This window comes from Desmodus rotundus, chromosome 3 (assembly GCF_022682495.2).
Source record: "Desmodus rotundus isolate HL8 chromosome 3, HLdesRot8A.1, whole genome shotgun sequence".
NCBI classification, from domain to species: Eukaryota; Metazoa; Chordata; class Mammalia; order Chiroptera; family Phyllostomidae; genus Desmodus; species Desmodus rotundus.
In genome coordinates, this window is record NC_071389.1 from 120,149,920 (window position 1) to 120,175,926 (window position 26,007).

A 26,007-nucleotide genomic window follows, 5' to 3' on the forward strand; every position below is an offset into this window, starting at 1 on the left:
ACTTCCTGGCTTATTTCACTTAGCATAATGCTCTCCAGTTTCATCCATGCTGTTGCAAAGGGTATAAGCTCCTTCTTTCTCTCTGCTGCGTAGAATTCCATTGTGTAAATATACCATAGTTTTTGGATCCACTCGTTTGCTGATGGGCACTTCGGTTGCTTCCAGTACTTGGCTATTGTAAATTGTGCTGCTATGAACATTGGGGTGCACAGATTCTTTTGGATTGGTGTTTCAGTGTTCTTAGGGTATAATCCCAGCAGCGGAATTACTGGGTCAAAGGGCAGTTCCATTTTTAGTTTTCTGAGGAAATTCCATATTGTTTTCCACAGTGGCCTCACCAGTCTGCATTCCCACCAACAGTGCACAAGGGTTCCCTTTTCTCCGCATCCTCTCCAACATTTGTTTGTGGATTTGTTTATGTTGGCCATTCTGACTGGTGTGAGATGATACCTCATTGTGGTTTTAATTTGCATCTCTCTGATGGCTAGTGATGCTGAGCATCTTTTCATATGTCTCTGGGCCCTCTGTATGTCTTCCTTGGAGAAGTGTCTGTTCAAGTCCTTTGCCCATTTTTTAATTGGGTTGTTTGTCTTCCTGGAGTGGAGTCGAGTGAGTTCTTTATATATTTTGGAGATCAGGCCCTTGTCTGAGGTATCGTTGGCAAATATGTTTTCCCATACTGTTGGTACTCTTTGTAATTTGGTGCTGTTTTCTTTAGCCATGCAGAAGCTTTTTATTTTGATGAGGTCCCATTTGTTTATTCTTTCCTTTATGTCCCTTGCTTTAGGGGATGTGTCTGTGAGGATGTTGCTGCGTGGAATGTCTGAGATTTTCCTGCCAATGTTTTCCTCAAGGACTTTTATGGTGTTACGGCTTATATTTAAGTCTCTTATCCATCTTGAGTTTATTTTCGTGTATGGCGTAAGTTGGTGATCGAGTTTCATTTTTTTGCACGTAGCTGTCCAGATCTCCCAACACCATCTGTTGAAGAGGCTGTTTTTGCTCCATTTTATGCTCCTGCCTCCTTTGTCAAATATTAATTGATCGTATAGACTTGAGTTTATTTCTGGGCTCTCTATTCTGTTCCATTGGTCTATGTGCCTGTTTTTATGCCAGTACCAGGCTGTTTTGATTACAGTGGCCTTGTAATACAGTTTGATATCAGGTATTGTGATCCCTCCTGCTTTGTTTTTCTTTCTCAAAATTGCTGCAGCTATTCGAGGTCGTTTATGGTTCCATATGAATTTCTGCAATGTTTGTTCTATATCTGTGAAATATGTCATGGGTACTCTAATAGGGATTGCATTGAATCTATAAATTGCTTTGGGTAGTATGGCCATTTTGATAATGTTGATTCTTCCAATCCATGAACATGGTACATGCTTCCATTTGTTTGTATCTTCCTTAATTTCTTTCTTCAGTGTTGTGTAGTTTTCTGAGTACAGGTCTTTTACCTCCTTGGTTAGGTTTATTCCTAGGTACTTTATTTTTCTTGTTGCTATATCGAATGGGATTTTTTTCCTGATTTCTGTTTCTGCAGTTTCGTTGCTGGTATACAGGAATGCCTTTGATTTCTGGGTATTGACTCTGTATCCAGCTGTTTTGCCAAATTCATTTATTAGGTCGAGTAGTTTTTGAGTGGAGTCTATAGGGTTTTCCATGTACACTATCATGTCGTCTGCAAACAGTGACAGTTTCATTTCCTCCTTTCCAATTTGGATGCCTTTTATTGCTTTTTCTTGTCTGATTGCTGTGGCTAGGACTTCCAATACTATGTTGAATAGGAGTGGTGAGAGAGGGCATCCTTGTCTTGTTCCTGATCTTAGTGGGAAAGCTCTAAGTTTTTGCCCATTGAGTGTGATGTTGGCTGTAGGTCTCTCATATATGGCCTTAATTATGTTGAGGACTGCTCCCTTTATTCCCACTTTGCTGAGTGTTTTTATCAGAAATGGGTGCTGTATCTTATCGAACGCTTTTTCCGCATCTATTGATATGATCATGTGATTTTTGTCTTTGCTGTTGTTGATGTGATGTATTATGTTTATTGATTTGCGAATATTGTACCATCCTTGCATCCCTGGGATGAATCCCACTTGGTCATGGTGGATGATCTTTTTAATATATTGCTGGATGCGGTTTGCTAATATTTTGTTGAGAATTTTAGCGTCTATGTTCATCAGCGATATTGGCCTGAAGTTTTCTTTCTTCGTTGTGTCTTTATCTGGTTTTGGGATTAGGATGATGTTGGCTTCATAAAAAGAGTTTGGGAGTCTTCCATCAGTTTGGATTTTTTCGAATAGTCTGTGAAGGATAGGGGTTAGTTCTTCCTTAAATGCTTTGTAGAAATCTCCTGTGAAACCATCTGGTCCAGGGCTTTTGTGTGATGGGAGTTTCTTGATGACTGCTTCAATTTCCTTTGCTGATATTGGTCTGTTCAGGTTTTCTGCTTCTTCTTCATTCAGTTTTGGAAGATTATATTTTTCTAGAAATGTGTCCATTTCATCTAGGTTTTCAAATTTCTTAGCATACAGGTCTTCATAGTAATTTCTTATGCTCCTTTGTATTTCTGTGGTATCAGTTGTAATCTCTCCACTTTCATTTCTAATTCTGTTTATTTGGATCCTCTCTCTTTTTTTCTTGATGAGCCTACTTAAAGGCTTGTCGATTTTGTTTATCTTTTCAAAGAACCAGCTCCTGGATTCATTGATCCTTACAATTGTGCTTTTAGTCTCTATGTCATTTAGTTCTGCTCTGATCTTGGTTATTTCCTTCCTTCTGCTTGCTCTGGGCTGTCTTTGTTGTTGTTCCTCCAGTTCTTGTAGGTGTAGGGTTAGGTTGTTTGTGTGAACTGTTTCTAACTTCTTAAGGTAGGCCTGTATTGCTATGAACTTCCCTCTCAGGACTGCCTTTGCTGTGTCCCATAGGTTTTGGGTTGTTGTGAGTTCGTTTTCATTTGTTTCCAGGAAGTTTTTGATTTCTTCCCTAATCTCATTCTTGACCCATTCATTGTTTAATAGCATGCTATTCAGTCTCCATGCTTTTGAGTGTTTTGGGTTTTTACCCTTGGCATTGGTTTCTAGTTTCAGACCCTTGTGGTCAGAGAAGATGCTTGATATGATTTCAATTTTCTTGAATTTGTTGAGGCTTGCTTTGTGTCCTATCATGTGGTCTATCTTTGAAAAAGTTCCATGGACACTTGAAAAGAACGTGTATTTTGCTTCTTTGGGATGAAAAGCTCTGTATATATCAGTTAAGTCCATTTCCTCTAAGGTATTGTTAAGTGACACAATATCTTTGTTGATCTTTTGTTTGGAAGACCTGTCCATTTTTGATAGTGGGGTGTTAAAATCCCCCACTATAATTGCGTTGCTGTCAATATCTTTCTTGAAATCCTCCAAGATTTTCTTTATGTATTTGGGTGCTCCTATGTTGGGTGCATATATATTTACAATGTTTATGTCTTCTTGGTGGATTCTTCCTTTGAGTATTATGAAGTGACCTTCTGGGTCTCTCTTTATGGCCCTTCTTTGGAAGTCTATTTTGTCAGATATGAGTATTGCTACCCCTGCTTTTTTTTCCCGTCCGTTTGCTTGGAAGATTTGTTTCCAGCCCTTCACTTTCAGTCTGTGTAAGTCTTTTGTCCTGAGATGGGTTTCTTGTAGGCAGCATATGTGTGGGTCATGTTTTCTTATCCATTCAGCTGTTCTATGTCTTTTGATTGGAGCATTTAATCCATTTACGTTTAAGGTTATTATCGATAGGTAGTTATTCATTGCCATTATTTCCTACCTGTGTTCCTCTGTCTTTCTCTTTTCCTTCCTTTCCTTAAAGTAGTCCCTTTAGCATCTCTTGCAGAGCTGGTTTGGGGGAGCTGTATTCTTTTAGACTTCTTTTGTCTGGGAAACTCTTTATTTGGTCTTCTATCTTGATTGAGAGCCTTGCTGGGTAAAGTAGTCTTGGTTGCAGGCCTCTGGTTCTCAGTACTTGGAATATTTTTTGCCATTCTCTTCTGGCTTGGAGCGTTTCCATTGAGAAGTCAGTTGCTAACCTTATTGGGGCTCCCTTGTATGTTACTTCCTTTTTCTCCCTTGCTGCCTTTAAGATCCTCTCTTTGTCTTGGAAATTTGCCATTTTAATTATGATGTGTCTTGCAGTGGGTCTCTTTGGGTTCCTCTTGTTTGGGACTCTCTGTGATTCCTGGATTTGGGTGACTTTTTCTCTTCTCAGATTAGGGAAATTTTCCATCATTACTTTTTCAAACAGGTTTTCTATCCCTTGCTCTTCTTCTTCTCCTTTTGTTATTCCTATTATACGGATATTGTTACGTTTCATGTTGTCCTGCATTTCCCTTATTGCCTCTTCATTCTTTCTGAGCCTCTTTTCCTTTTCTTGCTCCTTCTGGGTGTTTTTTTCTACTTTGTCCTCCAGCTCGCTGATCCGGTCCTCTGCTTCATCAAGTCTGCTTTTCATTCCTTCTACTGTGTTCTTCAATTCAGAAATTGTATTCTTCATTTCCTCTTGGCTCTTGTTGATATTTTCTATTTCCTTTTTCATGTTGATATAGTTTGCAGTGAGTTCATTGTAGTTTCCTTGTAGTTTCTGGTAGTTCTCTTTGAGCTCAGAGAGCTCAGTGAGTTTCCTGATGACCATTGCTTTGAACTCAGAATCTGATAGTTGACTTTCCTCTTTTTCGGTTAGTATTCTTTCTGAGACTTCCTCCTTTCCTTTCATTTGGGAATTGTTTCTTTGTCTTCCCATTGTTTGTGAGGCTCTTCTTGTTGGCCTCTGCGTCTTAAATTGCTTTGTTCTGACTCCCTGGGTTTATGATATGAACTTCTATGGTAGAATGCCAATGGGATTCGGTGGTGCTATCTCCTTACTCTCCTGTGCTCACTGGTCTTGAGCTGACGTTTATGTGTTTAACACGGTCTAACTCTAGTCTTTTCAGCACTCCAGGTTTTGTTGTCTCACCGTCAGATCTTTCAGTGTCCTCTATTTTTGGTCTCTGATCTTCGTATAAGCTGGAATACTGTTGGCTGTTCGCTCTGCTCCTCAGATCAGCTAGGTATTTCCCTGGCGTTGAGGGGAAGTGGACTCCGCTCCCACCTATGTTGCCGCCATCTTCCCAAGACCAAATAAAATCTGAGCCCACACATTAGCTTCCGCTTTTGCAATACGTTCTTTGAGTATAGCCTCTTGAAATTCTTCTTCTTTATTCAAAATATCTGCCCCGATATCTGCCAAAGTGTCACCTCCTTTTCGCCCAATACACTTCTCTTTATTCTCCTGTCGATGTACATTATGGTTTCCAGATCCTGGCTGTTAAGAATATAGATGCTATAAATACTCATATTCAGGTCAGTGTGTATATTGATGTTTTTATTTCACTTGGATAAATATCTTGCAGTGGAATTTCTGGGCAGAAGGGTAGGTATTGTACATGCTTAATTTTATAAGAAAATATTAAAAAAATTCCAAAATGGTCATGACACTGTATGCTCTTATTAGCAATGTATGTAGATTCAAGTTGCTCCACATTTTGGCTTATATCTAATGTGTGAGGCTAATTTGGTGCTTTTAAAGTGTCGTGAACTAAAATATTTTAAGAACCTAATGTGTAGACATATCTTGGCCTTAAGGGTATATGTTCTTAGGATATAGAGAGTGTAACCCAGTTATATTTCCATTAAAATTTAGTAAATTACTAAAATGACATTGGGAGAAACAAGGTGAGTCAGCTTTAAAAGCATCAGTATAATAACAGGCAGGCTGGCTGGCTGGTGTGGCTCAGTGGATTGAGTGCCTGCCTGCAAATCAAAGGGTTGCAGTTTGATTCCAAGTCAGGGCATGAGGCCAGGTCCCCAGTAGGGGGCGCGTGAGAGGCAACCACACATTGATGTTTCTCTCCCTCTCCTTCTCCCTCCCTTTAAATTTTTTAAAATTCCTTTTAAGAATTAACAAAATAATAACAGTACGTAGAAAGCATGTTTGATAGAAAATCAAAGAAAAAATAAGTAATTTCATTTCAAATAAAATAAGTAGGAAAATATAATTTTGAAGTGTATCTTGATATTAAAAAATTGGAAGTTTTCTTTTTTATGACTTAGGAAAAGAAGCTAGTAAAAAATGCAGCCAATTACTGCTTTCTTATTTAGTCTCAATTTATGCCATAGAACATTTGTGAAAGAGTACCTGCTGGTCCCAAGAGCTTAAAAGGTCAATACCCTAAATTATATTCTTCTAAAGAAGAAGACAATATGTGTTGGAAATGACTATACTAACTAAAACTATACATACTTTACAATTGTTATATTTACGACTATATAACATTTTAAAATAGCCACATATAATTTTATAATAACAACGTGTCTTTCAAAATAATCCCTATTGTGGGATCGTTTTAACTGCTCACGTGGTTATAAACTAGGAAAATGCAAACACTGCAGCTCTAGCCCCCTCCATACACATGATATAAAAATAGCTCCTACTTCATTATTTTCATGAATCTCCCACAAGAGCAACTTTGCTATTGCATCTTCAATTTTGTCATTTTCCCTTGAGCTGTCTTTCATTAGATGACACAATATGTTGCTTCCTTAGGAAGATTTAGCTGACAGGAACTCAGCATTTTTCCACACTGTCAACTTGACAGCTTTTCCTCTGTATCAATCCCCTGATCTCTCCTCATTAGCTCTTAAGTTCTGTCTAGAGCTAGTGCTTCATTTTATATTGGGACTTCATTTCTTCCTCATTTTCTGTAGATCTGAGTACCACTCAAAAATCACCTTCCCAGTACATTTTTTCCTGCTAAATCCAATTTTGTTTGTCTTGAGTCCTCTTTTTGAACCCAACTTTCCAAGAAGTATACCATCTTCTGTTCTAATCTTTAAGTCTCTAAGTCTTGTTTGTTCCTGTGTAGGGATTTGCACCAGTACAGGAGATACATATACATTATTCATTGCATGGAAAATGCTAGCATGATGTTACTTTTTGATGATACCCTACCTGTTGACTAGATTCTTGCTGGAAACTTTATCTTACGTCTACTTTAACCTCCGTCTCTGAGACTTCCTGTGTAACAATACTCTGATCTATTGACACTCGGCTCAAGATCCGAAATCTGTCCAACAATGATACTTGCCATTTCCATGGCCTTTACCCACTTTGTTACCTAATGTTTCCCCTGCATTCCCAATTTTTAACCAGCTTCTTGATCTTGAACTCTCATACTCAAATTCAATTTATCTCAACAGATGCTTTTGGTATTCCCACTAAGTGCCAGGGACTGTGATAAGCCCTGACAACACAATCTTGAGAAATTATTCACATTTCTCCAAGCATTGATGCCTTTGTTTTCTTTCCACTTCCTTATTGCCTTAACCTCTGCCAGCTGGCTTCCACCATCACTGCTCTACTGAAATTGTTCTCTCAATGGTTGCCAATAGTTTCCTTGTTCCAAAATTAAAGTTTTTTTTAAATTAATATTCTCTTTCTTCTTGACTTTTCTCCTATTTTGGCTTTGTTCAGAACCAACTCGCAACTCTGCTGCCCCGTCTTGTCTACTACAATGCACTGGCTGTACTCCAACCTCTACAAGCGCATTTTATTTTCCTTGATGTTATTTTACTGACTCACCTAGCTAGGTTTGCCTAGTATTAGGTCTTGACTTTCTGCGCTCACTTTTCACTGTCTTCCTAAAACAAAGCACACTATAAAGGACACACGGACAGAACCAACGGGGAGGGTGGAAGCAAGGGAGAGAGGTGGGTTTGGATGGGGTGGGGAGAAAATGCAGACAACTGTAATTGAACAACAATAAAATAATTTTAAAAAACAAAAAAAATCAAACTTTAAGAGTTAAACTAATGAGGAAGTATTGAATATATTTTATTTATCTTGTTTTGTTCATTCATCAGAAACACTTTATTTATCTCTATGCCTGCTCTTTACCTAAACTTTGTACCTGTAAAGTAGGGAGGTAGGCTAAATCTTTAAGTAATGCTGACATTTAAAATTTTTATGTCAGTGCAATAGTGAATCCAACTTGCCTCTCAAATTTAAACTTGTGCATTTAAACTTTTGCATTTAAACTTGTATTTTCTTGCTTAAGCATTTTTATTTCCACTGAGATACTGTAAGCACAAAAAGTTCTTAATTTTATAATCCACATTTTAATGAATTGCTTTTCTCTTCTAATACAATCTCTCTCTATAGATATATCTACATTTCTATTAGTATTACCTTGAACTTAGACTTGAGTAAGCAACACCTATTTGTGAAATCCATGGTAAGCCCTGTCTTTCTTTGACACATTATCATTGTTTCAATCATTCAGAGACAGAATTCTGAAGTAATATTTGAGTTTGTTTTTCTTCACTTTCAGATGAAGGAAGCTCACAAATCCTCTGTATTTAGTTTCAGCAATAAAAGCAATAATATCTAATTCCCGGTATTATAATATAACTTGGAAGTTTATAGTGCGTCCTCCCACATACTATCTCACTAAATAGCTAGGGGATGGATATGCAAACATATCATAGTATTAACTCATCACTGTTCTGTGAACTTGATGTAATAGCCCCATTTAACAGATGGTATGTTAAGGCTGAGTTAAGTAATTTTTTTTTTTTTACACGGAAGCTGACCATGCATGCAAAAGAGATTGAACGGATATTCCACCTCCATTTACAATGGTCCAGTGTTATTTTATTCCATGCATATAACTGCTCATGTCACTGGAAAGACTACCACAGCAAATAAATGGGAAAAAACTAATTTTTTAAAAAAGATTTTATTTATTTATTTTTATTTTTTTTTAATTTTTATTGTTATTCAATTACAGTTGTATGCCTTTTCTCCCCTTCCCTCCACCCCACCCCAGCTGAACCTACCTCCCTCCCCCACCTCCACCATCCCCCCCCCCCGATTTTGTCCATGTGTCCTTTATAATAGTTCCTGCAATCCCCTCTTCCCACTGTCCCCACCCCAGTCCCCCCTGGCCACTGCTAGACTGTTCCCAACCTCAATGTCTCTGGTTGTATTTTGTTTGCTTTTTTCTTCTATTGATTATGTTCCAGTTAAGGGTGAGGGGAAGGAGAAAGAGAGAGAAACCTCAATGGGTGGTTGCCTCTCACACGCCCCCTACTGGGGATCTGGCTGGCAACCCAGGCCTGTGCCCTGACTGAGGCAACCTTTGGTTCACAGGTCCGTGCTCAATCCACTGAGCTACACCAGCCAGGGCAGAGTTAAGTAATTTTTAATTCAGGATTTATGCTAACCCTATTATGCCATATAACACTGCTTCGTGACATACAGTGACTCCAAAACTTGCTTTTTTTCCTTTCCATATCTACTATTTATGTAATTTAGGTGTAATTATCTCCAACCTAATTGAGTACAAGAGATTATTGTGCATAAGGACACCTTTGCTATTTCTCCTTTGCTCATTGTTATCATTATCTATCGTATTACTTTCCTTTTAAAATAGTCTTTTTTCCTGATTGTGAAACAGATAAAGAGATTCCCAAATGCCAGAAGATGTTTTATGTGCTGTCTTTTGGTATTTACTACTCTGGAATAAAAATCCAAGATTCCTTTAAACTTGTTTTTTGAAGATCTCTTTTTTCGTAATTGAATATTTGTGGAAATTTATCTACCTTTGCATGAATTTATGTCTAATTATTGGAATATTTTTGTATGTTTTTAGTTACTTGTTCATATTTCTCTTCTCTCCTATAACTCATATAACAAGTTTATTTTAACTCTTGCATTCATTTCTATTTTGCTAGAAATATTTTCTCATTTTAAATTGTGAAAAGTAGTAAAAAGGGGGAATGAGACAAAATACTCTGAACAGTACTAAAGAATTTATCCTAAGATGTTAGAAAAAAACACAATAAACATAAAGTAAAAGAAATGACATAATGAGATTTTAAACAGAATGAAAGAGAAAGCAAAAGTACAGTAGAGAGTTTCTGCAAAGTCAAAAGTTGAGTTGCTAAAAAGACAAATAAGATCAAGATTAATAAAAACAAAGCACCCTAAATTTTAGGAAACTGATATACCTCTAGGGAGTGACTTATATACTGTACTGGCCTTTACTGGCTAATCTCTGTCTTCTTTCAATGCTTACCTGAAGATGAAAATATTTAATGACTATGTCCCAATAATATGTAAATATACTATGGGGTCTAAATTTATTCTGAATGTAAATATATAGTTGGGACTAATGATATGAAAGCTGAACATTGTAGAATAGAATTTGCCAAATAAAGAAAGATTATTTTTCTCCCCAGGAGATGTATCTGTGCTTAAGACTGCTTAAGTGTAGAATGGCCTGGAAGAAAATGCATCATTTTGATTAGTTTGGACAGTACAAAATTTCAGAACAATAAACATATGTTGAGTGAAACGCCTGATATAGTGAAACACTTGAAAGCCTTCTCTCTCTAGTGCCTTAAGAGAAGTCCCTGGTCAAGCTTCAGGAAAGAGGTTAAACCATTGGATTTGTATATAAAATGAGATTCATACAAGAATTATATGAGTCAAAAATTCTCAGAACCACATCAAGATTTTATAGGTAAAGACGCTCTTTGTGTGTGTGTGTTCATTGCTGTGTGTGCCTGTGTTTGTGTGCGGAGCCGCAAGGTAAGGCAAAGACTAAGCCACGTCCTGTGTTAGCACACACAAAGGACACTGGTGTTGGTGAATTCTCTATTTTCAGATTTTAAAAAAGCAATATATGTGTGTATATAGTCATTTCTTTATCTCACCAAATATATATGTCACTAGTTGCCCCCTTCACGATGTGTTGGCACACTTAAGACATCATTCGTTTAGTTAAACAAAACAATTTCATTTAATGACCTTTGGAACATTCCTGAGGAAAACTTTGTAATAACTCTCTTAATTTCACCTTTAACAGTGGTGAACATATCCTTATGCACGCTTACTACTCATCAGAACACTTAAATTTAGCATTTGCATGCACCACTAAAGAAGGAAGGTGAAAATGTCTCACATTTTACGGACCCTGAAGTCGTGATTTTCCATTGTCCTTGCACCAGAGGAATTTGTGGTGTTTGAGCGATACAACCTCTGCACTTGGGTCGGGGCCGGGGGGGGGGGGGGGGGGGGGCGGCGGGGGGAGGCGGGGCGGGGCGGGATCCTGCTTACAGAAGACTCCTGCCCTACAAAGGCAGCACTGCATGCTTATTTTACTGAGGTTCCTTTTTTCTGTAATCAGAAGGTGAAAAACATATTTGACTGACTTGTTAAAGCTCTTATACATATCTCTGTGTGTGCATGTGCATGTGTGTGTGTGAGGGAAAGAAAGAGAAGAGGTTGCTATAAAATGAGACCCTCTAGCTCATTAATATTCTAGAGCGTGGGTAATAGATTCAGAACGATATTTCAATGGTATAGAAATGTTATCTCCTCTATTGTTAATTTATTTAAAAGTTATATTTTTGCCACATTGAGTCAGAAAGAGCTAGATTCTACAAAGAGGAGAAAATGAGAAACAAATGGGCTTTTGGGTGTGTGTATGCATGGTATCCCGAAAACGCCCAGGCCCACCATTCCCTTCGGTTCATGGGCCATATGTTCTGCTTTCCTGTCTAGGGAAATACAGCACAAGAACATCTGGAAGGCTTTTCCTGCCCTTAATTTTTTAAAATCCCTGTCTTAAATAAAGCTGAAGTATTAGAAGTGATATGGACATACATATGTAAGCATGATTTTTGACGAGCGGCAGTACTAAACTTTCAATATAAAAACATGAGTTTTATATTTCACTTGCAATGAACTCAGTGTAAATGAGTTTTGAAGCCTGTGCATTAAACAGACTTCAATGAAAAAAGCTTGCAAAAGTAGATGTTTATTTCTTAAGTGGAGAAATTTCTCTTTTGTAAAAAAAATAATAAAGGTAAGCACTCATCAATCCCCCAAATCAGAGTGAAACTCAACATAGAAATTTGGAAAAAATAAAAATGTACTTGGTAGCTAAATTTGGCCTGATCTTGCTTACTTGTTTAACGAGCATGGTTATTTCAATTAGGGAGCATGCTGGTATCATGCCATAATCACGGCCAGATATGTGAGACTGACTTTTAAATGCCTCCATCTCTCTAATTAATACACACCCCTCACCTTGAAATTTAAAAATAAGTGTAGCATCAAGGGGCATCAACAGTGTTAAGAAGTGTAAATGTAACATCATTAAATGGTATCTGAGGAAAAAATAGTGAAAGTGGCATTTACCTTAAAAAGTTCAAAATTTATTTTAAGTATTGTTGGAACTAATTTTCCACTTTAAAAATAATGTTCTGTTTCACATTTAATGTGGGTCATTGATTAGTAGATAAAATGTGTTTCTTCCAAGAGTATATAGAATATCCCCAGCTTCCAAAAGAATTGTGTTAGTCTGGTAGCCACCAACCACATGTGGATATTTATACTTCAATTAATTACAATTAAATACAGTTTAAAAATGCAGTCCATAGTTCCTGACATCTAAGTGTTTATTGTACACATATGGCTGGTATTTTCTGTATTGGGCAGGATAAATAGAGAACATTTCAATGTGGCTGATAGTTCTAATAGACAGGGCTGTCTATCAGAGTAGAGTCCTGCAAAGCATTTCAGAAGAAAACATTCAGAACTGCAGGAAGTGTTAAAATGACAGAATTATTTAGCCTGGAAGGAAGTAAGAGGTTTGGCTTCACGAAGGTTTGAATGACAGAAAGGCTACAAAGAGAGGTATCCAACTGTTTTCATCCAGTAGGTACGGAAAGGAGAAACTGATTTCAAATACAGTGGAGGGATTTAGGTTAAACAAAAAAAGTGAGGGTTATTACAAATAAATGACTTACAGGAATCTTCCCCTTCATGGCAGTCTTTAAGAAAGCCATATGCATAGTGAAATCTGTGAATATTTATCAGGGATATTAAAATGAAATGCTTAGGTATTCTTTGTAAACTCAGAGAGATGAAGTTATTCAATCAATCTATTTTTGTTGGGTGGGTTCTATGTCTTAAGCAATGTACAAGAGGAAAGATATACGAGGGGAAACTCCCCCCAAACCAGAACCTATTTATAAAAAAAAATGTGTATTTATTCTTACATGTTTAAACTTCAGTCACCTTCAAAATACTCTCAATTTGATGCAATACACTAATTGAGACATTTTTTCCACTGCTTAAAATAGTTTTTGAACTTGTCAACTTTGATGCCTTTTAGTGCTTTTGCTGTTTTATGTTTCACCTCTTCCATATAGGCAAAATATTTCCCTTCAAGGATCTTTTTCATCTGTGGAAAAAAACATGTTGCTTGGGATGAGATCTGGTGAATAGGGAGGGTGGGACATGGGGTCAGGCCATTTCGGTCAAAAACTGCTGAACACTCAGCCCAGTGTGGGCAGGTGAGCTCATAAATCACCCATCATGAAATGGGAAAATGCATTGAAAGGATCTTCAAAAAAGTTCACTGAAGCCACATGCAGCCTCTCACAACAACGCCAGCTGCTACGCTGATGCAGATGGGTTCCTAGAATACTCACCTAGTGGGGGAAGCCTGTACTACAAGTGGCCCACCCTCCAGCAGGAGCACTCAACACGATTTACCTAATTCTTCCCCAGACAATATTATATTCTAGGAATTAGGGAGATAATGAATGAATGAATGAATGAATGAAATAGTCCAGGTAATAAAAGGGATCATAAGAAAGATAAGATACCATAATATGGAGGAAGTGATTTGGGTTGGAATAAGATAATCTCAAGGAATCTGCTCCAAGAGGAAAAAAAAAGAAAGGACATATTAAGGGGAAACAAAAACCATTATGTTTGGAGAAGGATGAAGGCAGGAAAGAGTGGTTTAAGGTGAGTTGGAGAAGTATGCAGGGCGCAGTTCATGTAGGGCCCTGTGGACCGTGAAATGGAGTTCCATGGTATCTGGTTTCAGTAGGAAGATATGGAGGATTTAACAAATCCTCTGGCTCTTTGACAGACAGCTGGGGTATGAAGCCATGAGGGAAGGGTGGGACAACGAGGGCAGTCAGGGACAGTTATCAGGGTGGAACTGCGGATTTATCAGCAGAAATGTTAATGAGTTGTTGGATTTAATGTGTTTGGGTGGTTTGACAGTAGAGTGTAAGATAAAAAAGAAGGATTATTCTTAGTGTTTGACATGAGGAAAGGAATAAATGATGGTGGGACTTGTTGAAATAGTGGCGTCTTTGTTGGGGCCTGTTTGGAAAGATTTCCTGTTAACTCTGAAATATATTTTAGACAGTGAAGTTGACATATGTAACAGACATTTAAATATAGTAGTCTGTGAATCAGGGTATTGTCCACTACAAAATATAAGTAAGAATTTAGATAATTTATATAACTCTGTCAAACATCTTGATATAATTGGCATTATTAGGATAGTACCATAAGGGCAAAATATATATATATATATATATATATAAACTTTCCATGTGCATTTGAAAGATTCTCTAAGATAAATCATTTGCTCAGCCATAAAATAAATCTGATTCAAAGATTAAAACCTTATAAATTCTGGACTAAAAATAGCATGGAATTAAACTAAAACTCAATAATAAAATATGGAAATATTTGGAATTTAAATAATATACTTGTAAGTAAACCATGGGTTTAAAGCAATCACCAAAAGTTGAAAAATATTCTCACTGAAAATAACTAAACACATTAAAGTTTAGTGAATATAGCTAAAGAATTCTTGGAAATCAGTATTTTTAAATGTCTCTATTGAATTGAAGAAAGGATTTAAGCAATGGTCTAAGTTTTCAGTTTAAGAAGCAAGGAAAATAAGAGCACAGTCAATATGAAAGATAGCAAATTAAGATAAAAGCACAAATCAATGAAATAGAAAACAAAACAGCAATAGGCGATATTTGATTTTTTAAAGGTCAAGAGGGATAATGGGGGAAAATAGGGAAAGGGTCATCAAGGAACATGTGTAAAGGACACCTGGACAAAGCCAAAGGGGATAGAATTGAGAGTGGGAGGTGGGGAGGGGTTGGGGGGGTTGTGGGGGAATGGAGACAGCTATATTTGAACAACAATAAAAAAATCATGATTATATCATTAGATGCATAAAAAGCATTTGATCAAATCCAGCATAGCAAAATTTGACATAGAACTGGAAGTTGTAGCCACAACAATCAGACAAAAAGAAAAAATAAATAGTGTCAAAATTGGAAAAGAGGAAGTAAAAAAATTTGCTAGATTTACCTACAAAAGGAGAGGAAATATAAATTAGCAAACAGGAATGAAGATTGAGATAAATAAATGAAACTGTCTTTATTCATAGTTGACATAATTGTTGCCAAAGAAACTCCTAAGAAATCTCTAAAAACAGTATCAGAACTAATAAGAAAACTTAGAAAGTTGATTGTATATGAGGTAAGTATACAGAAGTTAGTTTTACTCATGTGTATTCAATTGCAAGCAATTGAATAATAAAATTAAAATATAAATATTCACTTACAATAACATTAAGTAAACTTCAAATACCCAGGAATAAATTTAACCAATGACAAGCAAGGCCTCTATACTTAAAACTATGACATGTTGTAAAAGACAAATTTAAAAAGACCTGAACCAGTGGAGAGATACGCCACATTTACTTGGATGAATTTGAAGATTCATTATTGTTTAAGCTTCACGTACCACCAAATTAATGTGTAACCTCACTGAACTCCTAATCCAGATCTCATAAGGCTTTGCTTTATATTTTGACAAGCTGATTCTAAAATTTTACATGATGTGAAAATGCAAAAGATCTGCAATAGCCAAAACAATTACGTAAAAAAAACAAATTTGGAAGAATTACACTTACTGATTTAAACACTTACTTTAATACAGTGGAAATCAAAATAGGATGGCTAATGCTAGAAATATAGATTAGTGGACCAAGATGGAGAGTTCTAAGACATACTGATTTTTATATGGTTGATTGACCTTCAACCAAATAAATTATGGGAAAATAAATCTTTTCAACCCATGGTACACAAACCGGCTTTCCAGCTGGATCAGAATGTACTTACACTCAAACCTCACCGCATACACTAACATTAACTGCAGATGGCTCGCAGAGCCAATCGTAAAAGCTAGAGCTACAAAAACTCCAAGAGAAATCATACAACACTTTCAGAAACTTAGGTAGGCAAATATTTTTTTGAAGGAATCATAAAGCGCTAAGCACCAAATAAAAGAAAAATTTGTATTGGATCAACATTAAAAAGTCTTCTCATGAAAAAGATTAAATTAAGGACATAAGAGGCAAGAAGGCAAGTTACATACAAGGAAGGGAAATACATAGGTATTTATTATATTTTCATTGACAACAAAACGTTTTTCTGAAATAATTTTAAAATCTCCATGGAAGTTGATAAAACAATACAGAATTCCACGTACGCTTCATGGGCCTTTCCTCAATGGTAACACCTTACACGATAGCAATGCAATGCTCAATGTCAGGATATTGGTGCAAATCTACTAACTAAACTATCGACTCTATCAAAATTTTACCTGTTTAAGTTTAAATTTCATTCATATTCATGTATTTTATACTCATTTATTGATGCTTTCTTAGAAGTTTTAACTTATGCTTCTGCTGACATTTTAAGAGGTGTCAATCTTTATATTCACAGACACAGACTTGGAGTGGAACAAAAGACATCTTTCTGGGAGTAAAAGACAAAAAATTGTATGAGATATCCTAAGGGGGAAGAAAGAAATCTTGTCTTCCCTTTTGTGAACACAGCTAATATAAAACTGCCTTCTTTTGTCTGGCTCATCCTATTCAAAACAATAGAAAAAGTTACAATCTACATTGTATATAATGTAGTTTGCAAAACAATAAAACATATTAAACACCAAATATATGTCTGTATTATCATTAAAAAATCATTAAAAGGTAAGCAAGAATTTTTTATGGAAATTGAAATACCTAACAGCTGCAGATAAAGACACTGCTCAGGTTAGGCAATGAGGCCAGGTTATTTATTTATTTTAAGGGACTTCATGAGGGACGTTTGGAAGGGCAGGTTTTCTGGGTGGTTCTCTGATTGGAATAGTTGGGTCAGAAAACTTAAATGGTGCCAGGAGCTTGAGTTATTGCAACTTAAATGCCCAGAGTTAACTGTAAAATCACCTTTTGATCGTGTTTGTTTTTAAAATCCTCTTTCCTGTGTTTTAAATACTTATTTGATTTTGTTTGGGATCATTATTCTTTTGTATTTTTCAATACTGTTTCATGTGCAGTGTTTAAAGTATAGTATTATAAAACAATCATTCTTATGAAGTCATTCAGCTCACATCACTGTAACCAATCAAATGTAGAGCTCTCTGTTTGCTAACACATTTCCTGCATTCTGGTACATAGACCAACAATGGCTTACTTCTGTAAAAATGAAGTCATAAAACCCGTATTTTGGCATCAGAGGCTTTGGGCCAAGTAATAATAATTTTGAATAGAAACCATTTACATACATTGGAAGTAGTAAGTTTAAATGCATACGACTAGCTTGGTAATCAATCAACTAAATTACTTTTTAGTTTTATTTACTCAGCATTACTGTAAGTTTTATTCTAGTTGAAAGAAAGTCATTTATATTTCTAAACTAAAAAAGAACAATCCTTATGAAGTGTATACCACATAATAGGAATTATTCTAAGCAATTTACATAAAACTTAATCATTGTAAAATCATTTAAGTAATATTATATATTTTTTCTTATGAAGAAACTAAGGCAAAAAGAGATTGAAGAGAGGATTCCCATATTGCTTAGAAGACTAGATTGCATTAGTCTGTGATCATTTCATCTCTAAAATTTTACAATATTGTGAAAAAAATTTAACCACTATAAACAAAGGATGGGAGAAATGCTAAATGGCACTACCCCCTTACCCTGTAGAAATATATCATCAAACACGTGCTAATTAACTTGCAAGAATGTGGAATTAGCCCTATTCTCCTTTGGAGGGATAGCGATTTTTATTAAAGTAGGCTTTATAATAACAAATTCTACAATTAAGGAAATAGGGTTCTGGTATCTTAAACTACTTCTCACAAATAATAATTCAATATACATATTAAGATCATAAAATAGAAAAAGTGAACTTTAAATGTCCACACACCAAAGTTACCTATAGTTTCAATGCAATCCCTATCAAAGTCCCAGTGGCATTTCATTTATTCATTCATTCATTCATTCATTTAAACATTTTACAGTTGTCCCAATTTTTCCCCTTTTTCTTTCCTCTGCCCAGCCCACCCCCTACTCCCACAGTCAATCCCCACCCTGTTGCCCATGTCCATGTGTCATCCATACATGTTTCTTAACTAGTCCCTTCCTCTTCTTTCCACACTTATCGCTCTCCCCACTCTCCTCTTGTCACTGTCATTTTTAACAGAAATAGGAAAAAATGTTAAAGGTCATATAAATCCACAAAAGACATCAAACAGCCAAGGCAATCCTGAGAAAGAAGAACAAAGCTAGAGGGATCAAACTTCCTGCTTTCAAACTATAACACAAAGAATATTAATTAAAACAGTATAGCGCTGACATTAAAAAAAATAGACACATGGATTAATGAACCAAATTGAGAGTCGAGGAAGAGACCTCCGTATTATAGTCAATATTTGAAAAAGGAGCCAAGAATCCACAATTGGGAAAAAATATTCTCTTTAATAAATGGTGGTGGTAAAACTTAATAACCACATGCAGAAAAATAAAATTAGACCCTTAACTTACACCACTCACACAAGTTAACTCAAAGTGAACTAAAAACTTAAACATAAGACCTGAAACCAGAAGACTCTGGAAAGAAAACATATGGGAAAAGCCCCTTGACATTACTATTGACACAAATTTGGGGGGTATGACACCAACAGCACAAACGCCAAAGTCAACAATCAACAAGGGGAACGACATCAAACTCAAAAAACTGCACAATGAACAAAACAAACAGTTTGAAAAAGGGAATATATAATATATTAGAAAATATTTGCCAAACATGTATCTGATAAGGAATTAATATCCAAAATATATGAAGAACTTAATACTGTTCAATAACAAAGAACAATCTTATAAAAATGGACAGAAGAATTAAATAATTTTCTTTTCTTTTTAAAACTTTGTATTATATATTTTATATTTTAAAATTTAATAGATATTGCCATATTTTTTTGCCAAAAAGGCAGAGTAACTTTTACTCCTTCCAACAATGTAAGGAAGTGCCTTTTATATCTCATTTAAATTTTTTGCCAGAAGAACACATGAAAACAAGGCACTTCACTGTGCTTTCATCTGGGACTACTTGGGACCTCCAGCGGCTTTGTGCATTGCTCACCGTTCATCTTTATTCTTCTGTAAATTGCCCCTTTTTTCTACTGGGTTGCTTTCTTATGGATTTGTGCGACCCTTTTGTCTATTAGGTATATTTACTTTTTAACATATGTATTGCAGATATTTTTTTCCCAGCCCTTTTGTCTTTGAAAAGTATCATTTGCCATAAACTTTTAAACCCTTTCTATGTCATTTGTATTGCTTTTCTTTATGCCATATCCTTTTTTGTTTGTTTTACTTTTGTAATTTTTTATTATTTTTTATTGTTATTCTAATAGAGTTGTCTCAATTTCCCCCCCTTTGCCCTCCTCCGCCTATCCCACCCCTTGCTCCCCCAGTCAGTTCCCACCTTGTTGTCCATGTCCATGGGTCATTCATACATGATCTTTGTCTAGTTCCCTTCCCTTCTTTCTATCTTTACTCTCCTCCCCCCACCCCATGGTCATTCTCATTCTGTTCCGTGTTACCATGCCTGTGGTTCTATTGTGTTCATTAGCATATTGTTCATCAGATTCCTCTTATAGGTGAGATCATATGGTATTTGTTTTTCACGGACTGGCTTATTTCGTTTAGCATAACATTCTCTGTTTCCATCCATGCTGTCACAAAAGGTATTGCATTTTTTTACATTACTTTTTAGTCCCCTTATACCCTGTCCCCTGCACAATCACTACACTGTTGTCCATGTCAATGAGTCCTTTTCCCTTTTTGCTCAATCCCTCCACTCCCTAACCTCCCCCACCACTACCTGTCATACTGATTTCCATTTATGAATCTGCCCCCATTTTCATTGTTGGTTCAGTTTGTTCATTTAGATTCCACATATGACTGAAATGATATAGCATTTGACTTTCTCTGACTGGCTTATTTTACTTAGCATAATGTTCTCCAAGTTCATCCACACTGTTGCAAAGGGTAACATTTTCTTCTTTTAAGGCCGAGTAGTAGTCCATTGTGTAAATGTCCCATAGTTGTTTCACCCACTCATTTATTGATGGGCACTTGGGCACCTTCCATATCTTGGAGATTGTTAATAACACTGCAGTGAACATGGGGTTGCTTATGTTCTTTCAAACTAGTGTTTTGGTTTCCTTTAGATATATTCCCTGAAGTGGGATTGCTGGGGCAAAAGGCAGATCCATTTTTAATTTTTTGAGGTATCTCCGTACCCCACAGTGGCTGCACCAGTCTGCATTTCCAACAACAGTGCAAAAGGGTTCCCCTTTCCCCACATCCTCGCCAGCACTTGTTTCTTGATTTATTAATGATGGCCATTCTGACAGATGTGAGGTGGTATCTCATTGTGATTTTAATTTGCATTTCTCTGATGATTAGCGACATGGAGCATCTTTTCATATATCTATTGGTCATCTGTATGGCCTCTTTGGAGACGTGTGTATTCAGGTCCTTTGCCCGTTTTTTAATTGGGGTGTTTTGTTTTGTTTGGTTTGGTTTGGTTTGGTGTTGAGATTTTAAGTACTTTGTAAATTTTGGAGATTAACCCATTATTGGATCTATTGGTGAGTATGTTCTCCCATTCTGTGGGCTGTGTTTTTATTTTAATGATGATTTCTTTTGCTGTGTAAAACCATTTTAGTTTGATGTAGTCCTGTTTGTTTATTTTTTCTTTTGTATCCTTTGCTGGGGGAGATATATTCAATAACAAAAATTGCTACAACCAATGTCCAAGATTTTGCTGCCTATGTTTTCTTCTAGGATTTTTATGGTTTTGGGTCTAACATGTAAGTCTTTGATCCCTTTTGAATGTATTCTTGTGTGTGGATAATGAAGGTGGTCATTTCACTTTTCTGCATGTATCTGTCCAATTTTCCCAACAACATTTATTGAATAAACTATTTTTAGCTCATGGTATCTGTTTGCTTCCTCTGTCAAATATTAATTGACTATAAAGTTGTGGGTTTATTTCTGTGGTCTCTATTCTGTTCCATTGATCTATGTGTCTGTTTTTATGCCAGAACCATACTGTTTAGATTATTATGGTCTTATAGTATAGTTTGATATTAGGTAGTGTGATTTTTTCCAACTTTGTTCTTCTTTTCGGGATCTCTGTTGCTATGTGGAGCCTTTTGTGAATCCATATAAATATTTGAAATATTGGTTCTAGTTCTGTAAAGTATGTCATTGGAATCTTGATAGGAATTATATTGAATCTATAGATTACTTTGCATAGTATGGACATTTTAATGATGCTAATTCTTCCTATTCATGAACACAATATGTGCTTCCACTTATTTGTGTCTTCTTCAATTTATTTCTTCAGTGTCTTACAATTTTCAGAATACAGGTCTTTTACATCCTTGATTAGGTTTATTCCTAGGTATTATATTCTTTTTGAAGTAATTATGAATGGTATTGTTTTCTTGATTTCCCTTTCAGTTAGTTCATTATTGGCATATTAAAAAGCAACTGATTTCTGGATATTAATTTTGTATCCTGCTACTTTGCTGAATTCTTCTATCAGTTCTGATGGTTTCTTGGTGAAATCTTTTGGGTTCTCTAAGTACAGTATCATGTCATCTGCAAATAAAGACAGTTTTCCTACTTCATTTCCAATTTGGATGCCTTTTATTTCTTCTTGTTGTTAATTGCTGTGGCTAGGACTTCCAGTACTATGTTGAACAAAAGTGGTGAAAGAGGCATCCCTGTCTTGTTTCCAATTATAAGGGGAACGTTCGTAGTTTTTGCCCATTGAGTATGATGCTGGCAGTTGGTTTGTCATATATGGCCTTTATTACATTTAGTTATGATCCCTCTATTCTCACTTGCTGAGAGTTTTTATCATAAATGGGTGCTGGATTTTATCAAATGCTTTTTCTGCTCCATTATAAGATCATGTGCTTTTTATCCTTCATTTTGTTTATGTGGAGAATCACATTATTGATTTGCAAATGTTGTACCTACCCTGCATTCCTGCAATAAATCCCACTTGATCATGGTGTGTGACTTTTTTGATGAATTGCTATTTTCAGTTTGCTAATACTTTGTTGAGGATTTTAGAATCCATGTCCATCAGGGATATTGGCTTATAATTTTTTTTTTCCTTTTAGTCTCTTTAACTGGTTTTGGAGTTAAATCACATGTTATTTAGCTTTCCTGCTTTTGCATGTTTTCCAATGTTCTTCTTGTGATTGATTTCTAGTTTCATAGCATTGTGTTCAAAGAACATGCTTGATATGATTTCAATCTTCTTGAATTTATTGAGACTTGTTTTGTGTCCTAACATGTGATCTATCCTAGAAAATGTTCCATTTGCACTTCAAAAGTATGTATATTCTTCTGCTTTGGGGTGTAATGCATTGAAGATATCAATGAAATCCATTTGATCTAGTGTGTCATTTAAGACTGCTGTCTCCTTGTTGATTTTCTGCCTAGAAGATCTATCCATTAGATCTGGAAGCCAATGATGTGTTAAAATGCCTGACTATTACTGTATTTCTGTTTATCTCTCCCTTTATATCCACCAAGATTTTCTGTACATATTTAGGTGCTTCCATTTTGGGTGCACAGAAGTCTATTAAGGTTATATCCTCTTCTTGGATTGCTCCCTTTATCTTTATGCAGCCCCCTTCTTTGTCTCTTACTGTAGCCTTGGTTTTAAAGTCCATTTTGATGGATATAAGTATTGCTACCTCAGCTTTTTTTCTTTTCCATTTGCATGAAATAACTTTTTCCTACCCTTAACTTTTAGTCTGTGTGTACCTTTCGATTTGAGATGGGTCTCTTGGAGGCAGCGTATACATGGGCCTTATTTTCTTATTTATTCACTTACCCCCTGTCTTTTGGTTGGAGCATTTAAGCCATTTACATGTAAGATGATTATTGATAGATATGTATGTAGTGCCATTTTATTATTAGACTGTTTTTCTCTGTTTCTTTTTTTCTATTTCTCTTCTTCTTAAAGCAAGACCTTTAATATTTGTTGTAGTACTGGTTTGGTATTAACAAACTCCTTCAACATTTTCATGTCTGGGAAGCTCCATAATTCTCCTTCAATTTTAAATGATAGCCTTGCTAGATAAAGTATCCTTGTTTGTAGGTCATTGATTTTCATCACCTTGAATATTTGATGCCACTGCCTTCTGGTCTGAAATGTTTCTGGTAAGTAATCAGATGCCAGTCTAATTGGTGCTCCCTTATAGGTAACTACCTGCTTTTCTCTTTCAGCCTTTGGGATTCTCTTCTTGTCTTTAGGCCTTGTCATTTTAATTATGATGTGTGTTGGTGTAGACCTCTTTGGGTCCAACTTGTTTATGACTCTCTGTGTTTCCTGGACTTATGTGTCTTTTTCCTTCACCAGATTAGTGAAGTTTTGGGCCATTATATCTTCTAATAGGTTCTCAAACACTAGCTTGCTCTCTTCTTTCTGGTATTCCCATGATGCAGATGTTGTTCTGCTTCATGTTGTCCAAAATGTTACTTAAGCTCTCCTCATTTTTAAAAATTCTTTTTTAAAAATATAGTTTACTGATTATGTTATTACAGTTGTCCCATTTTTCTCTCCTTTGTCCCCCTCTACCCCATACCCCTCTCCCACAAGCATTCATTCCCCCACCTTAGTTCATGTCCATGTGTCATATGTACAAGTTCTTTGGCTTCTCCATTTCCCATACTATTCTTCACCTCCCCCTGTCTATATTGTACCTACCATTTATGCTTCTTATTCCCTGTTCCTTTCCCCCATCCTCCCCTACCACCCTCCCTGCTTATAACCCTCCATGTGATCTCTATTTCTGTGAATCTGTTCCTGTTCTAGTTGTTTACTTAGTTCGTTTTTGGTTGTTTTTTTTCTCTCTTTTTTAGGTTCAGTTGTTGATAGTTGTGAGCTTATTGTCATTCTACTGTTCATATTTTTTATCTTCTTTTTCTTAGATAAATCCCTTTAACATTTCATATAATAAGGACTTGGTGATGATGTACTCCTTTAACTTGACCTTATCTGGGAAGCGCTTTATCTGCCCTTCCATTCTAAATGATAACTTTGCAGGATAGAGTCATCTCAGATGTAGGTCCTTGCCTTTCATGCCTTTGAATACGTCTTTCTAGTCCCTTCTTGCCTGTAAGATTTCTTTTGAGAAATCAGCTGATAGTTTTACGGGAATTCCTTTGTAGGTAACTGTCTCCTTTTCTCTTGCTGCTTTTAAGATTCTCTTCTTATCTGTAACCTTGGGTAATGTAATTATGATGTGCCTTGGTGCTTGCTTCCTTGGGTCCAACTTCTCTGGGACTCTCTGAACTTCCTGGAAATCTATTTCCTTTGTCAGATTGGGGAAGTTTTCCTTCATTATTTTTTCAAATAACATTCAAATACTTGCTCTTCCTTTTCTCCTTCTGGCACCTCTATGATTCGGATGTTGGAACATTTAAAGTTGTCCCAGAGGTTCCTAAGCCTCTGTTAATTTTTTTGAATTCTTGTTTCTTCATTCTGTTCTGTTGAATGTTTATTTCTTCCTTCTGCTGCACACCACCATTTGAGTCCTGGTTTCCTTCTCTTCACTGTTGGTTTGCTGTACATTTTCCTTTATTTCACTTTTCACAGTCTTCACTTTTTCCTCTATTTTGTGACCATACTCAACCATTTGTGTGAGCATCTTGATTACCAGTGTTTTGAACTGTGCATCTGAGAGGTTGGCTATCTCTTCATCATTTATTTGTATTTTTTCTGGAGCTTTGATCTGTTCTTTCATTTGGGCCATATTTTTGTCTTGACGTGCCTTTCATATAGTAAAGGGCAGAGACTTAGTTATTCACCAGGGCTGGGTAAACCACATGGCTTCGTTGGGGTCCTGTATTCAGGGGATGTGTCCGAGATGGAATAATCCCGCTTGCCCAGCTTTCTGCTGGTTTTCAGTCACTTCCCTGCCACAAACAAATTGGGCCCTTCTGGTGCTGATTCATGGGTGGGTTCTAGGACCCTGTGGGTCTCTCCAGTGAACTCTCCTGTGAGGCTGGGAGTTTCTCCTGCCACCTCAACTTCCACAGGTTTTTCCAGTCAGGGGTTTTGAGGCTTTATTTCTCTGTACTGGAAACCTGGGTTGCATGGTTTTTCTCACTCCCCAGTTGTTCCTCCCAGTTTATCCGCATGCAAATTTGAGACCACTTGGTCTGCTAGTTGCTGCCTCACATGGTCTGCCGGCCACCACCTTTCCAGGAGTTCTCTCCACCCCAGTTGCCTGTCTCCACCACTTCTTCCAGTCTGGATGAATGTTTCTTCTTTACCCCCTTGGTTATCAGATGTCTATACAGTTTGATTTTCTGGCAGTTCTGGTTATTTTTGTTTTTAAATTTGTTGTCGTTCTCTTTTCAGTTGTGGGAGGAGGCAAAGTGTATCTATCTACACCTCCATGTTGGCCAGAAGTCCTGAAAATTCTTTTTTCTTTTTCTTCTTTGCCTGGGTTTGGTTTTTTTTTTCCTACCTTGTCTTCCAAATCACTGATGTCATCCTCTGCTTCGGCTAACCTGGTGTTTATTCCTTCCAGTATATATTTTTTTATTTCAGATATTGCATTCTTTATTTCTGTCTGGTACTTTTTTTGTGGCTTCTATGTATTTTTAATGGTTTTGAGAATCTTATTATCATTACTCTAAAGTCTCTATCTGATAATTG

General features: G+C 36.3%; 1 non-coding gene and 1 pseudogene across 1 annotated transcript; one reads left to right on the plus strand and one right to left on the minus strand.

Moving 5' to 3' along the window:
• The window catches only part of LOC112307775 (serine/threonine-protein phosphatase 2B catalytic subunit beta isoform-like), a 156,648-nt pseudogene that overhangs the window by 108,941 nt on the left and 21,700 nt on the right, over nt 1–26,007 (plus strand).
• Nucleotides 8,635–8,768, minus strand: LOC112316941 (small nucleolar RNA SNORA20). Its single transcript, XR_002976065.2, has one exon. It is a non-coding gene; the product is annotated as a small nucleolar RNA SNORA20 (small nucleolar RNA).